This window comes from Schistocerca nitens, chromosome 2 (genome assembly GCF_023898315.1).
Source record: "Schistocerca nitens isolate TAMUIC-IGC-003100 chromosome 2, iqSchNite1.1, whole genome shotgun sequence".
NCBI classification, from domain to species: Eukaryota; Metazoa; Arthropoda; class Insecta; order Orthoptera; family Acrididae; genus Schistocerca; species Schistocerca nitens.
In genome coordinates, this window is record NC_064615.1 from 686,819,487 (window position 1) to 686,834,039 (window position 14,553).

Consider the following 14,553-nt stretch of genomic DNA (forward strand, 5'->3'; position numbering starts at 1 on the left):
TGTATATTTCTTTACTAATGAGCTTCCTAATATTGATGACAAGGTTTTTAAGGATTGGAGGTGATGTCTCATGTTGACATTGATAAGCGGAACGCTGACAGAACGTACTGATGTCAATTTGAATCACATACAGATATCACCTTCTTAGAAAGGGTTAGTAAAAGCTAGATGTATGCACACTGAACATTGCAGTTACAAAAACTTAGTGATTCACAACAATTCCAGTAACAAAACTGTGTTTTTTTTTTCATTGTAGTTTTAAGGCCTGGGCAACGGCCTTGCCGCAGTGGATACACCGGTTCCCGTGAGATCACCGAAGTTAAGCGCTGTCGGGCGTGGCCGGCACTTGGATGGGTGACCCTCCAGTCGCCATGCGCTGTTGCCTTTTTCGGGGTACACTCAGCCTCGTGATGCCAATTGAGGAGCTACTCGACCGAATAGTAGCTGCTTCGGTCAAGAATACCATCATAACGAGCGGGAGAGCGGTGTGCTGACCCCACGCCCCTCCTATCCGCATCCTCCTCTGAGGATGACACGGCGGTCGGATGGTCCCGGTAGGCCACTCGTGGCCTTAAGACAGAGTGCTATATATTTAAGGCCTGCTGTCGTATAACTACAATGTACCTGAAGTGCACCCTTCAGTTCAGCTGAGTTTTGTTCTTTTTATCCATGTTGCACAACCATTTATGCTCACCACTGTTGTTTAAATATATGTCCATAAACATAAAAACTCTGCACTGGAAGAAGAGTAGTTTCACGTCTTGCAGCTGCTGATACTGTGATATATCAACGGTGCACTGCTGTCGTATATAACCAGTGCACTGCTAAGCTAGAGACGAAAAGTTGGACGAAGAATCAGGTATTGGAAATCAGAAGTCTGATAAATTAGGTAACTGCTTTTGCAACTCGGTCAGCTCCCATAAATCTGGTAGATTGACTCTATCATGATCAGGGATCTTTTGACTACGAGAGGAAAAGAAATTAATGAAAAACACATATAATAATAATGTGCAACGAGAGAAGGATGGAACCTTCTGCGGCTGACGCTTCATGGTGTTGATCGATCGACGTACACAGCATGACTGACAAGCTCACCTCATGATGCTTGGGTACATGAAGAGCGTTGGTGGGTGAGAGCAGGTGGTGGGGCTCTAATAGAAATACACTACATGAGTCAGGGGTGGGAGGCCGCCATTTTGGAACATAGGTTATAGTAATGAGTAATTAAGATTAAGCTAAAGGCTTTCACTGGCCAGAAAGAGCAGGAAAGGTGGTGACATAAAGTTTCTGATTAAATTTCAAACTCCATCGCAGTCTCTCACTGAGTAAGGGGATGTGAGACTACTAATGCGTCCGTCTGATGTAGGCATTACGCTCAATAGAAACCTTGGTGGTCTTTCTAGAGGAGAAGGCCATGTGCCAAGTTGGAGTTATCTTCTGCCCCCCCCCCCTTTCACGAAAGCATACAAGAGAAATATTTCCCATGCTGTACCACATCCAGGCTGGCTGGCATGTTGGCCCTCGTCGTTAATCCGCTGGGCGGATTCGATCCAGTGCCAGCGTGCCTGCCTGCATCCAGGAAGCAGCGCATTAGCGCTCTCGTCTACCCTGGCGGGTTTATTTCTCGTAATATGTAGACAGAAATGTAGCAATAATATTTTAACTAGTAGGATTGTAATAAAAACCATTTCGCATTTCTTTTTAAGTTTTTTATCAGGGGAATAACAAAATTAAATTTATTGTTCGGATGAGTTGTTCCGAAGTTTACTGTAAAATTTATGTGCTATTGGGGAAAAATGGCAGCACCGGCAAGAAGTCTTTCTGTTTTGCAACTGATGGAAATGAGCGTTTGGCGTTATTGGCCGGGAGGCCCCTTACGGGGCAGGTCCGGCCGCCTTGGTGCAGGTCTTATTACATTCGATACCACATGGGGCGACCTGCGCGCCGGATGGGGATGAAATGATGACGAAGACAACACAACACCCAGTGCCTGAGCGGAGAAAATCCCCTACCCAGCCGGGAATCGAACCCGGGCCCGTAGGACGGCAATCCGTCACGCTGACCACACAGCTATCGTGGCGGACTTTGCAACTGATAAACATGTGCTGGTCTTTCAGATGAAGTACGGCATTTCATACATCTGCCGTGAGCTTTACTCTTTTGTCTTTTGAATTCATTGGCTTTTTCCATTCTTCTGTTTCAGATGAAGAATATTTGTATAGCTAAGGGAACCCGGCAATACTTCGTATTTAAAAAATGTGTGTCGGATCTCGATGTACGTCCCAATCTGGGGTATCCTGGGAACTATTTAAGGACGCAGATTTCGAAAGGATAACATACAAATGACCACTCAAAAACAAATTCTGATAGTAAATCACTGAATGCTTGACCTTGAGCCTACTGTTTCTGTAAATGAAACCTTCATTGGGAAACGAAGTTATTTAAAATGAATGGGTAAATCGGTTCAGATTTTCGTAATTTCCGTCTCTTTCTTATATGAGAAAGGAATAGATCATCAACGTGAGATACGCTGCAGAACAACTTTAATTTACAAACTGCAGAAGGACAAATATGAAAAAACCCGCGTAAAGACAAAGATGTCAAATTACATACATCAAATGGTCTGCTGCATAAGTACAAATATGAAAAACCCACGCAAAGACAAAGACGTCAAATTACCTACACCAAAGAGTCTGCAAGTGAAAAGTCGGAGACTGTTTGTGTGGGTGATAAGTCGCCACTGGATCTTTGGAATACGGAGTATGATCTACTACATATGCGTGGATACTTGTTTCAATGACTTTCTTTCGTATAGTTTGAATCTGCGAATGGGAAGCATTACCGAGTTTCCGACGATTCATATTGCGTTACAGTATTATTGTTAGCCACGGACGTTCACCAAACGCCATCTAAACTGCATAATGAGGGAAGTAAGCGTCAAAATGGTAGTGACAGAGAACGGATGGAACACCTACTTTTAGAGTTTAGGGAATTGCTTTTTCTAATACCGCTGTCGCCAGGTGTGTATATTACGCAGCACTGGATACCAACATGAAATGAATCAACGGTTTACCGTAAACCATACAGAGCTACAAGGCACTAGCAGCTGATTCTGGAAGAATTTATCGACCAGCAGTGAAGGATGGAATTACTGAGGAGAGTTGCCGTAGCCACAAAATCTGTGGATGGAACACGGAAGTATAGGTTTTGTTGCGATTATGGACATATGACATGGAAAAAGCGTTCGACAATGTAAAATAGTGCAAGATGTTCGAAATTTTGAGGGAAATAGGGGTACGCTCTATGGAGAGACCGATAATATACAATATGTACAAGAGCCAAGAGGGAATAATAAGAGTGGACGATAAAGAACGAAGTGCTCGGATTAGAAAGAGTGTAAGTCAGGGATGTAGTTTCTCAATCCAACTGTTCAATCTGTATATCGAAGAAGTATCCTGAGTGAAAGTGAAGAAAATGTACAGGATCTGCTGAATGGAATGAACAGCCTAACGAGTACAGAACATGACTGCGAATAAATCGAAGAAAACGAAGGTAATTAGAAACAGCAGAAATGAGAACAGCGAGAACCTTAACATCAGGATTGATGATCAGGAAGTAGATGACGTTAAGGAATTCTGCTACCTAGGTAGCAAAATAAACAGTGACGGACGGTGCAAGGAGGACATCAAAAGGAGTTTAGCACTGGCAAAAAGGGCAATACTGGCCAAGAGAATTCTACTAGTATCAAACATACGCCTTAATTTGAGGAAGAAATTTCTGAGAATGTACGTCTGAAGTACAGCACTGTATGGTCCTGAAAAATGGACTGTGGGAAAACCGGAACAGAAGAGAATCGAAGCATTTGAGATGTGATGCTACATACGAATATTGAAATTTAGGTGGACTGACAAGATAAAGAATGAGGAGATTCTGTGCAGAATCGGAGAGGAAAGGAATATGTGGAAAACACTGACAAGGAGAAGGGACAAGATGATAGGACATCTGTTAAGACATCAAGGGAATGACTTCCACGTTACTAGAGGGAGCTGTAGAGGGCAAAAACTGTAGGAGAAGACAGAGACTGGAATACATCCAGCAAGTAACTGAAGATGTAGGATGCAAGTGCTACTCAGAAGTGAAGAGGTTGGCACAGGAGAGGAATTCGTGGCTGTCCGCATCAAACCAGTCAGAATCTGACGACTCAAAAAAAAATCGACGTCTGAATGCTAAAATTAAACGGTTTCCCGGGTTCGATTCCCGGCGGAGTCAGGGATTTTCTCTGCCTCGTGATGACTGGGTGTTGTGTGATGTCCTTAGCTTAGTTAGGTTTAAGTAGTTCTAAGTTCTAGAGGACTGATGACGATAGATGTTAAGTCCCATAGTGCTCAGAGTCATTTAACAGTTGCCTACGCTTTGTCAAACATTGCGGAAACCATATACGCTTTGGGCCAGTGCCAGTATTTCTCAACAATGGACGTATTGAGTGGCTGTCGTCAGGTAGAAATCGCTCTGGGAGATAGACAGGGGGCAGAGAATCACGGAATTCTCAAAGTTCTCGGGATATGTAGAAGCATACATGGAACTTATGAGAAGTTAATGGATGAGAAGATACAGGTTCTGAGGACTATACCACATACGAAGAGGAGGAGAGGTTGGATCAACGTGAGAAGCCGACTTATGAAAACTGACAACGTGGCCGACAAGTGAGTGGCTCGCCACACAAATCGCTAGTTTAAGAAAGATGTGTTGAAAAATACTCGGTTACTGCGCCAGATGACTGGGGAAGTAATGAGCTACGACAAAACTGCGGAAGAACGGAAGAATTAGGAATTAGTGAATCGGAACATTAAGAGATTGTGAAACTAACTCTTTAACTTTTTTATAAAGCGCTGACCAACAGAATCTTCCCTGACAAAGACAACTGAAACTTAACCTATCCATTTGTTATCCACAATATACAAGCCCCACGCAATTTGACTGCTATACATTGACAACATGACTTCCAATAATTAACACAAAAGAATGGCCCTGAATTGCAAGAAATCCTAACAATAATACAAATCCAAAAAATATTGGATTACAGAAATATGAAACTACCTCCAACTCTGTTAATTGCCGAAACTCATTACATTAACGAATCTCGATAGTAGAAACCAGCATCCATTTTTATAAGTCATTTAGCTCATTGAAAATTTTCATAATAATAACGATAGCAACTACAGCAAGTAGCAACAATGGCCAGTTAAATAAAGAGGTTCTAACTGCTATAGATTCTAACTACTAAGAGGCATATGGTCAGAAAAAGAAAGATCTTGTTGTAGAGCGAACAATGTCTTTAGAAAATTTTACCTTATTCATGTGATATCCAGTTCCAAATACACTCCTGGAAATTGAAATAAGAACACCGTGAATTCATTGTCCCAGGAAGGGGAAACTTTATTGACACATTCCTGGGGTCAGATACATCACATGATCACACTGACAGAACCACAGGCACATAGACACAGGCAACAGAGCATGCACAATGTCGGCACTAGTACAGTGTATATCCACCTTTCGCAGCAATGCAGGCTGCTATTCTCCCATGGATACGATCGTAGAGATGCTGGATGTAGTCCTGTGGAACGGCTTGCCATGCCATTTCCACCTGGCGCCTCAGTTGGACCAGCGTTCGTGCCGGACGTGCAGACCGCGTGAGACGACGCTTCATCCAGTCCCAAACATGCTCAATGGGGGACAGATCCGGAGATCTTGCTGGCCAGGGTAGTTGACTTACACCTTCTAGAGCACGTTGGGTGGCACGGGATACATGCGGACGTGCATTGTCCTGTTGGAACAGCAAGTTCCCTTGCCGGTTTAGGAATGGTAGAACGATGGGTTCGATGACGGTTTGGATGTACTGTGCACTATTCAGTGTTCCCTCGACGATCACCAGTGGTGTACGGCCAGTGTAGGAGATCGCTCCCCACACCATGATGCCGGGTGTTGGCCCTGTGTGCCTCGGTCGTATGCAGTCCTGATTGTGGCGCTCACCTGCACGGCGCCAAACACTCATACGACCATCATTGGCACCAAGGCAGAAGCGACTCTCATCGCTGAAGACGACACGTCTCCATTCGTCCCTCCATTCACGCCTGTCGCGACACCACTGGAGGCGGGCTGCACGATGTTGGGGCGTGAGCGGAAGACGGCCTAACGGTGTGCGGGACCGTAGCCCAGCTTCATGGAGACGGTTGCGAATGGTCCTTGCCGATACCCCAGGAGCAACAGTGTCCCTAATTTGCTGGGAAGTGGCGGTGCGGTCCCCTACGGCACTGCGTAGGATCCTACGGTCTTGGCGTGCATCCGTGCGTCGCTGCGGTCCGGTCCCAGGTCGACGGGCACGTGCACCTTCCGCCGACCACTGGCGACAACATCGATGTACTGTGGAGACCTCACGCCCCACGTGTTGAGCAATTCGGCGGTACGTCCACCCGGCCTCCCGCATGCCCACTATACGCCCTCGCTCAAAGTCCGTCAACTGCACATACGGTTCACGTTCACGCTGTCGCGGCATGCTACCAGTGTTAAAGACTGCGATGGAGCTCCGTATGCCACGGCAAACTGGCTGACACTGACGGCGGCGGTGCACAAATGCTGCGCAGCTAGCGCCATTCGACGGCCAACACCGCGGTTCCTGGTGTGTCCGCTGTGCCGTGCGTGTGATCATTGCTTGTACAGCCCTCTCGCAGTGTCCGGAGCAAGTATGGTGGGTCTGACACACCGGTGTCAATGTGTTCTTTTTTCCATTTCCAGGAGTGTATTATATAGTTGTCACTAATTCCATTGCCCAAATTTTATCAAACCATACATCCATCCTCATACATTTCATTTGCGCCTCACTTGACAATGCATGTCCTACTAACACAGAGTCTCCACTAAGAAAAAACATGTCCCTACATTTCTCTATCTACTAACTAACTGCTAGTACATCCAACCCCAGAATCTCTTGCCGAGGGCGCAGAGAGCTGCCTGCGACATTAACACAGTCTATATTGCTGCTAACATACAAACAGGCTACTTACAATTTTAATATTGGAAATATTGCACACGGAAGTAGTAGTAACAAAATGGTTACAGTCCTTGGAGGACAGGATATGGGAAGCACGAAGAAAGTTAGCAGAGTTACAGGAGCGAAGCAGCAAGCTGTGTAAGGCCAAATTGGAGTGAACTTGCTGCCACTGGAATAGTACCTGGACGGGTTACAAAGGAACACATATATTGTTAAATGTGGAATGCTGAAGAAATTTGTCAGTGCAAATGTGCTACGGTTGTTATTGGTTGCGGAGGACAAGAGTAAACATGTTGAATTGGAAGAAGTAGAACTACAGATGTGTTACAGACGTGTGATTATGATTTGACGAAACAGAGCAGTGGAAGAGGGTCAGAATATTTGCAAAGCGAAGATACTAATGGGAAAGAATGTAGAGAAGTAATACGCGAAAGAAGTGATTAGCTGTGAGCTGTACTTGCACAGACTGTGGAACATTGGCTGCACCCTGACTTCGATAACGTAGTAGTAGTAACAAGTTGTTTCGAGCAGGGGGTTACATGACGGCAAAAAGCTAGAGTTAGATGGGAGTTAACTACTAATAAACAGGACATCATGTGATATAATGAGATCTACTTTCCATCTACCTGCCGCAATTTTAGGGGCTCGAGTTAATGCAGTCCATCGACAATCTCGTTTGCTAGCAGGAGGGGGGATCTCTGTGGAGACATCGACGCAGCACATGAGTCAATACAGGGAGAGTCAGTGCAGGAGGAAAACAACGCTGACCATTGTCGTACCAGCTGCCGCAGCGACACTTACTCTTCTAAGTGTGGGTCTTGTTTACACAGGCAGAAAAAGGAACACAAGACAATGTAAGGAAAGTGGAAAGTTGTGGTTAGGTCTTATGGGACCAAACTGCTGAGGTCATCAGTCCATAAGCTTACACTCCATTTAATCTAACTTAAGCTAACTTACACTAAGGATCACACACACACACACACACACACACACACACACACACACACACACACACACACACATGCCCGAGGGAGGACTCAAACCTCCGACGGGGAGACCCGAGCCTGACGGGGTGGCCGAGCGGTCCTAGGCGATACCGTCTGGAGCCGCGCGACGGCTACGGTCGCAGGTTCGAATCATGCCTCGTGCATGGATGTGTGTGATGTCCTTAGGTTAGTTAGGTTTAAGTAGTTCTAAGTTCTAGGGGACTGATGACCACAGCAGTTGAGTCCCATAGTGCTCAGAGCCATCTCTAGCATAAGACAGTGTAGTTAAGGCGGTCCGCGGGACAGGGTTTTGTTAACAGAGAAGGCAATGTAACCCAGAAACGGAATTCAACCAGAAATGCACAAAGTAGGAAGTAGATTACAGCCCAGCCAACTGCAGGCGAACACGGATGTTATGCCTTATAATAAACAACACAGCCGGCGCGCATTGCGAGGCGTGTCAGCTAGGCGAGGTGTGAAAATAGTTGACATGGCGACACCTAAGCTGAAGAAGGCGGAAGTCCCACACTAGCAACTGCGGAAATGTTTAGTATACATGCTGCAAGGCACATCAGATCCCAAGCAACTGCAGACCGTGAGCATATAAAATCCTAAGTACTTTTGTAGAGATACTCTTGTGTCAGTATTGCAGCAGTATCAGCAGAGGGCTGCGACAGTACGGGGCCTTCCAAAAAACTGTATGGGGTCAGTAGTTCGACCTAATCTCAGGACAGGCTGCTCTGAGACACGGGATACAAAGCCGCCACGGGAACCGCTGAGCCCTCGCACACAGCGCGCTGGCTACAGCGCTCCCACAATGGTCACGGCTGCCACAATGCTGGAGACGTCAGTTTCTCCTGAGGCGCCGCTATCTTAGCCACCGAGCCTGGAGGAGTTGCTCGCAGAAACCGTAGCGTTACGCCACCGCTCTACCACACAGTGCTCTGTCAGCATTGAAAACTCGCGATAGTTTGTAAAATGCTTGCTGTAATGTTTACTTCCTGTTGTACATGTTTATGCAAAGATAAAAAAATGTTTTGCATCACCCCAGTTCCCAGAACTACTGAAGGTAGACGTTGACTGTGGATATTGTATCACACACACAATCCCTTTGACTGTTCAGAGATTTCACTAAACCCGCCCAAAGATGTAGCCGGCTGGAGTGGCCGAACGGTTCTCGGCGCATCAGTCTGGAACCGCGCGACTGCTTCGGTCGCAGATCCGAAACCTGCCTCGGGCATGGGTGTGTGATGTCCTTAGATTAGTTAGATTTAATTAGTTCTACGTTCTAGGGGATTGATGACCTCAGATGTTAAGTCCCATAGTGCTCAGAGCCATTTGAACCCAAATATGTAAACAACAATGCATCATTGCAAGAGGACGTGCTGCTGGGTATTAGAGGTACCGGTGTGTACAGCAGTCTGGACCACCACCTGTAAAGGTCTCGCTGTATGGTGCCTATTAGACGGAGGGGGGTCCTACAGCTGATCAGGACCAGTCATTCCACCAGGAAGCAAGTACACGGCTCGTGTTGTCTGTAGTTCAACCATGCCTAGACGGTCAATACACCGGTTCGATCGCGTCCACATTGTTACTTTGTACCAGGAAGGGTTCTAAACAAGGTAAGTGTCCAGGCGTCTCGGAGTTAACCAAAGCGATGATGTTCGGACATGGAGATACAGGAGCTGTCGATGACATGCCTCGCTCAGGACTCCCAAGGGAGGCAGTGGATAACCGGTACCTACGGATTATGGCTCGGAGGAACCCTGACAGCAAAGCCATCATGATGAATAATGCGTTTCGTGCAGCAACAGGACGGAGTGTTACGACTCAAACTGTGCCCAATAGGCTGCATGATGCGCAACTTCACTCCCGACGTCCATGGCGAGGTCCATGTTTGCAACCATGACACCATGCAGCGTGATACAGATGGGCCCATCAACATGCCGAATGGACTGCTCAGGATTGGCATCATGTTGTCTTCACCTATGAGTGCTGCATATGCCTTCAACCAGGCAATCGTCTGAGACGTGTTTGGAGGCAACCCGGTCAGGCTGAACGCCTTAGACACACTGTACAGCGAGTGAAACATGGTGGAGGTTCCTTGGTGTTTTAGGGTGGCATTATGTGGCGCCGACGTACGCCTCTGTTGGTCATGGAAGGCGCCGTAACGGCTGTACGATACGTGAATGCCATCCTCCGACCGATAGTGCAACCGTATCGGCAGCATACTGGCGAGGCATTCGTCTTCATGGACGAAAATTCGCGCCCTCATCGTGCACATCTTCTGAATGACTTCCTTCAGGATAACGACATCGCTCGACTAGAGAAGCCAACATGTTCTCCAGACATGAACCCTATCGTACATGCATGGTATTGATTGAAAGGGGCTGTTTATTATGGACGACGTGACCCAACAGCCACTCAGAGAGATCCAAGCCAAATCGCCATTGAGGAGTGGGACAACCTGGACCAACAAAGTTGATGAACTTGTGGATAGTCTACCACGACGAATACAGGCGTGCATCAATGCAAGAGGACGTGCTGCTGTGTATTAGAGGTACTGGTGTGTACTGCAATCTGGACCACCACCTGTGAAGGTCTCGCTGATGGTGGTACAACTTGCAATGTGTTGTTTTCAAGAGCAATAAAAAGTGAGGAAATGATGTTTATGTTGGTCTCTATTCCAATTTTCTGTACAGGTTCCAGAACTCTCAGAACCCAGGGTGATGCAAAACTTTTTTTGATGTGTGTATTTGTAAGCCTGACAATGTACTGAATAATGCAGAAAATAAATAACAATGGAACGTAAATTTGGTGCATCTCGGAGATCACTCGAAATATGGCATGGCATAAGTCCATATGAAGTTTTGTGCTTCAGTTGATCGTTCCTATCATATGACTGAATGCGGACCGTTTCTCCTGCGACACACTGTACATTCTATCTTCGAAAATTTTTACTCAAAATATTACTGGAAGAGCAGCTACATCTCTGATATTACAGAAAATGCTATCTTTAACTTGTTGAATTCGCACCTAACGTCGTGTTGAGGCAACCCTGTGGAGGCTATTCTCGCTTCCCTATTCATGGGCTTTTCTAGGATGAAGGCTGTTTTACCAAATGCAGAAAGCTCAGGACTCATGTATAGCCCGTTGAAATCGTCACTTTACAATCGTGAAGAGCCTTCGCCATAGATTTGTAGTGAACTCGTAGGTGGTCATAGTCAGTAATTGACCAATACGCTCACATCTACCTTTTCCCCACTTCACTGCAAGAATAAAGGCTATCCTTCTGAGAGAAATATTCCCTTCTTTGTTGCAAAGTATCCAATTTGATCTCTGTGTAAAGTGTAGTTCGAGTATGAAAACATTTTTCTCATGATTTAGTACGTCGTACGTGCTGGAAAGTGAATATGAAGAGGAGGCACTGTTTCGTGAGTACTTCGTTCTCTTGACGTGAACCCCAGTTTTTTGTTTCTTGCGGGGTCATCTGAAGAATAGTGTACCAGACAGACAGGCAGAGGTTCTCACAATAGCAGCAGCTCTGAAGACCGTTAATGGGAAATTTGTTGAAGCCGCGACATGAGTTAGCCTGTGCTACACATCACTATCTCTACATCTATCTACATGGATATTCTGCAAATCACACGCAAGTGCCTGGCAGGTGGTTGATCGAACCATCTTCACAATTCTCTATTATTCCAATCTCGTATAGTGCGCGGAAAGAACGAACACGTGTATCTTACCGTACGAGCTCTGATTTCCCTTATTTTATCGTAGTTATCGTTTCTCCCTATGCAGGTCGATGTCAACAAAATACAACAAAATATTTTCGCATTCGGAGGAGAAAGTTGGTGATTGGAATTTCATGAGAAGATTCCGTCGCAACGAAAATGCCTTTCTTTTAATGATGTCTAGCCCAAATCCTGTATCATTTCTGTGACACACTCTCCGATATTTCACGATAATACAAAACGTGTTGCACTTCTTTGAACCTTTTCGATGTACTCCGTCAGTCCTATCTGGTAAGGATCCCACACCGCGCAGCAGCATTCTAAGAGAGGACGGACAAGCGTACTGTAGGCAGTCTCCTTACAAGGCAACCTCCCCATCGCACCCCCCTCAGATTTAGTTATAAGTTGGCACAGTGGATAGGCCTTGAAAAACTGAACACAGATCAATCGAGAAAACAGGAAGAAGTTGTGTGGAACTACGAAAAAAATAAGCAAAATATACTAACTGAGTAGTCCATGTGCAAGATAAGAAACATCAAGAATCATCTGGGCTCAGGAGCGCCGTGGTCCCGTGGTTAGCGTGAGCACCTGCGGAACGAGAGGTTCTTGGTTCAAATCTTCCCTCATGTGAAAAGTTATATTTCTTTATTTTCGCAAAGTTATGATCTGTCCGTTCGTTCATTGACGTCTCTGCCCACTGTAATAAGTTTAGTGTCTGTGTTTTGCGACCTCACCGCAAAACCGTGCGATTAGTAGACGAAAGGACGTGCCTCTCCAATGGGAACCGAAAACATTTGATTGCATGGTCATAGGTCAACCGATTCCTCCACAGGAAAACACGTATGATATATTCTATACGACACTGGTGACGGCATGTGCGTCACATGACAGGAATATGTTGTCGACCCACCTAACTTGTACGCTTGGCGAATGGGTAAAAATAATATGACACTGCAGCTGGGTGAAACATGACTCTGCCCTTCTTCGCATCTTACTTAACTCATCTATGTAACGTATCTGGAGCGAGCCTCGGACCGACGAGGAAAGCTCAAAACTCAGTCTACGTTTTCTTAGTTAATTGTTCCGTGAATAAATTTCCTTTTATCAGGATTCTTCCACTGTTACTTAGCCTGGCATATTCTTTAGTAGAGGTTGCTCCGGAAGGATACTTCCAGATATACTAAAGTTGTGACTGTTTTCAGTGGTCATTCTGCTCCACCCATGTAAGGGAACAATAATAGGATTTTCTATTTAACTGCAGTGCGTTATATTTATTTAGGTTCTACACGGACTGCCAGGCTTCATAAAATGCCGATCCTCCGTGGGTCTTCCCCCACTCCACTACAGTTTCCTGTCGTTCTGGTTTGTCTGTATTTTATGTAACAGCTCTGTGAACAGTTTATTGGAACTTCTGACGCTATGCCTTTGATCACTTCTATATAGATCGTGAATTTTAACGGCACCTGGAGGACGACCGAATCTACATCTACATGCGGAGAGTGCTACCCGTTAATAACGGCTTACGAAAACATTACAAAATGTAGTACTGCGAATAGAATAGAAACTGACTATTCTGTTCAGTAGAACTGATGGTCATCCACTGAAACCGATCAACATTTACAATATTCTACGGTCTAACAATGGATTAAGGAAACTTTTCAACAATTGCTGGATTCTCACATATTTACAATGGATCAACAGAAAAACACTAAGACATTTACGCTGTGGTGCCTATGTAGTTCAGGAATTACTATTTTCAATGAATTTTTGAGTAACTGCAGATAAGCGAGGAGCTCATACATTATAAAGAAACTACCAAGCAAATTTAATGTGTCTTCGCCAAAGTAATGCTACATAAGACCACACTATGCAAACTAAGGTCTCCCTGATCTGTTCGAAGCGTCTGTATACGCCACACAATAGGGAATTTAAGACGGCAGATTGTCGTGTGAAAGTGCAAGTAGGTAACACCGAGCGAACTTCAAAGACTATGCAGACAGTCGGGCGTCAGATCATACATAAGTAGCCAGGTGGTTACGTTTTCTATTTTTTGTCTTCAGCATATGTTATATTTAGTCGAGAAAGCATCAGGAGAACTTAGCCCAAGAGAACTAAGGATTACTATATGTGGGAAGAAGTCGGGACGATATCTCACGTGTTACTAAACAACGTCCTATTTTGTTGTAGCTACCACTAGTAACGACCGTGTCCCAAAATTTCTGTCAGACAATATATTTATGAAAAAACTATAGTATTTAGTTACTGTGGTAGACTCAAAATTGTAGGAATTACAGTAGAACCCATTACCGTTTGTCGTCAAGTTCGTAAAGAACTATGTACACCGATGAGCCAAAACACTGTGACCAATGGTCAGTGGGCACGCAGCCGCCGAGTTGGGAGTCTCCTGTGTTGTGGACTAGGGGCGTCCACTTTGATGAAAATCTCGCTGCCGCTAAAAAGGATTAATATAGGTGTCTTGGTAGGAAAGATTCGTGGGCTCTAGGACTGCACACACACACAATGAAAGTAACACAGAATAAATAGTAAAATATCAGTATATTACTCAACTTTGGTAACGCTGGTTGCAGCAATTGTAGGATGAAGGTTTAGCACTATCTGTGCTACGCTGTCTACAGCTCCATGAACACAAACTAAAAACGTCCTGTGAACTAAAGTTGGAAGAAAACTAATCTTCTGTCTTGATGTACTATTTGAAGAAAAGTTCCACACTAAAAGTACTCATTTCAGTCTCTAGACAGGCGGCCTCTGCCCAAAACCCATA

At 45.2% G+C, this 14,553-nt stretch overlaps 1 pseudogene; it reads left to right on the forward strand.

The window, feature by feature from the left end:
- Positions 1 to 268: 268 nt before the first annotated feature.
- On the forward strand, positions 269 to 385 carry LOC126237776 (5S ribosomal RNA; annotated as a pseudogene).
- Positions 386 to 14,553: the final 14,168 nt, after the last annotated feature.